Source organism: Leopardus geoffroyi, chromosome A2 (assembly GCF_018350155.1).
Source record: "Leopardus geoffroyi isolate Oge1 chromosome A2, O.geoffroyi_Oge1_pat1.0, whole genome shotgun sequence".
NCBI classification, from domain to species: domain Eukaryota; kingdom Metazoa; phylum Chordata; class Mammalia; order Carnivora; family Felidae; genus Leopardus; species Leopardus geoffroyi.
The window spans coordinates 10,176,441-10,178,679 of record NC_059331.1 but is presented as its reverse complement, the minus strand read 5'-3'; the positions used below and the strand labels follow the sequence as shown (position 1 = coordinate 10,178,679).

The following is a 2,239-nucleotide window of genomic DNA, read 5'->3' as shown; positions in this document are numbered from 1 at the left end:
TTATCTGCCGTGCGTGTGTTTGAGTCTGTATTTATCTGGCGCGAGTGTGCGCGTCTTTGTTTTCCCTTCTGCTCCGTCTCCGCAAACGTGGGGGAAACTTCTGTTTTTAATCAGGGGCCAGGGAACTGTCTCGTCGCCATGCTAGCAATGGTGTGATTAATTAAGCCGTTTGGAAGTGATCTTCATAAGCGTTCCCTGAGATTGGGCCTGAGGTGCCCTGCCCCCTCCTCGTGTGCCTGAAAAGGGAAACTGAGGCACGCGGGGGGGGGGGGGCTGCGCGAGGCCTCTCTGTGGGCAGCCAGGGAAAGGAAGTTTTACATGCAAAGCATTTTACACGCATGAAAGCTTGATGGGTCCTCTCACACATTGAAGAAAACGAATTCCCATCCCGTGCACAGAGGAGGAAACTGAGGCACAGAGGCGGGACCCGGAGCCCGTGGGTCTCCAAGGCTGGTCTCCTTGTCCTTTCAAGTGGCAAGCAGTTTTTTGAAGCTGTCCAGGGCTGCTTGGACCTCACCCGTGTCTCAGTTTCCCCTTCCAGTCACTTCCCCTGCCCCACTAGCCAGCTTGTGCCAGTCTGAATAATCCATGTGTCTTGGCCGGGTGCCAGCGTTCTCATATTTTCCGTTCTCGGATGCTCCAGGCCCAGGGGCCTGGCTGGCTCTGTGAACACAGATATTAATTAGCATTAATTAATAACCCCTGAGGGGCGAGGGAGCTGCCTGTAAATCCCCAAGCTCCGGAGGGCCTAGAGGCTGACTTGGGTCCTTGGTGTGTGGCTGTTGGAGGCTGAGTTGGGCCCCGAGGTGGGCAAGGTTGGCTGTGCCCCGGCTGCGGGATCCCGGCATGCTCTGAGAGCGGGACCCATGGATGGTACCGCTTGTGCCCCCTTAACAGGTCAGGGCTGCTGCTCCCAGGCCCAACCCCCAGAGGCAGGAGGCCCTGTGTGGCCCCATGGAGGCAGAGCAGCGCCTGGGCCGGAGGGGACCCTCACCCCGTCTGCCAGGGGTTGGAGTCCACGGTTCCCCGAAAGGCCACAGGTTCAGCTCACATATGCACACCTACCGTGTGCCCTTGGCCAAGTTACTTACCCTTGGTCTCCTCGTTCATGACATGAGTGTGATTTCCAACGGCTGATGGAAAAAATAAATGGCCGTGTGTGCATTTCATGGCAGGTGCACACTGTCACCATGGTTACGGAAGTCATAACCAGGAGCCACAGTTGTGACAAAAGGCCCCGGGGGCCAGCTCCACCGCTTACCAGCCGAGTGACCTGGAATTGGGATTCGGCGTACCTGGGTATCAGTCTCCACATCTGTCAAACGGGACCGACACGGTATGGACTTCACAGAATTGTGCGAAAGCTGAATAAGATAACGCCCCTAAAATGCTCAGGACAGGGCTGAACACGCTGTAAGGTCGTGACGACTGGTGGCTGAAACGCGGAGAGAGGACGCCTCTGTGGCTGCGTTAGAGCGAGGGGGTGTGGGGTTGAGGGCGGGAGGCCAAGTCCGGTCACCTTAAGGGAATGATTAGTGCCGGGGCACTGGGGCGGGCTGACTTACGTCTCCACGAAAAATATGCTCAGGTCCTCACCTCCGGCACCTGGGCAGGTGACCTTATCTGGAAATAGGGTCTCTGTAGGTACAGTTAGTTAAGTTAGAGGTAGGTCATCCTGGATTAGGGTGGGCCCTGAATCCAATACAACTGGTATCCTGGTTGGAAGAAGACGGGAGGGCACTTGGGTGGCTCAGTGGGTTAAATGTCTGATTTCAGCTCAGGTCATGATCTCGCGGTGCGTGGGTTCGAGCCCCGCCTCGGGCTCTGCGCTGACGGCTCAGAGCCTGGAACCTGCTTTGGATTCTGTGTCTCCCTCTCTCTCTCTCTGCCCCTCCCCCGCCTACACTCTGTCTCTCTCTGTCTCTCAAAATTGAATAAACGTTAAAAAAAATGTATTAAAAAGGAAAAAAAAAAAGAGAGGAGACAGGAACTCAGAGAAGGCCACGCGAAGACAGAGGCTGAGAGAGGAGAGATGTGGCCAGAGGCCAAGGAACACCCGGCCTGCAGCCCCTGGCCGGGAGGGAGGGAGGGAGGCCTGGGACCGATTCTCCCTCTGAGCCAGCCCGGCCCACGTCCGATTCCAGACTTCTGGCCTCCAGAACTGTGGGAGAATCGATTTCTCTTGTTTGCAGCCACCCGGTTTTATGGCACTTTGTTTGGTCAGCCCTAAAATCCTACA

The 2,239-nt window shown here is 56.4% G+C and overlaps 1 long non-coding RNA gene across 1 annotated transcript; it reads right to left on the bottom strand.

Moving 5' to 3' along the window:
- Window positions 1-289: 289 nt before the first annotated feature.
- Window positions 290-1,461, bottom strand: LOC123607557. Its single transcript, XR_006716782.1, has 2 exons — window positions 1,092-1,461; window positions 290-663 (listed from the first exon to the last, which is right to left on the bottom strand). It is a non-coding gene; the product is annotated as an uncharacterized LOC123607557 (long non-coding RNA).
- Between the last annotated feature and the right edge of the window lie 778 nt (window positions 1,462-2,239).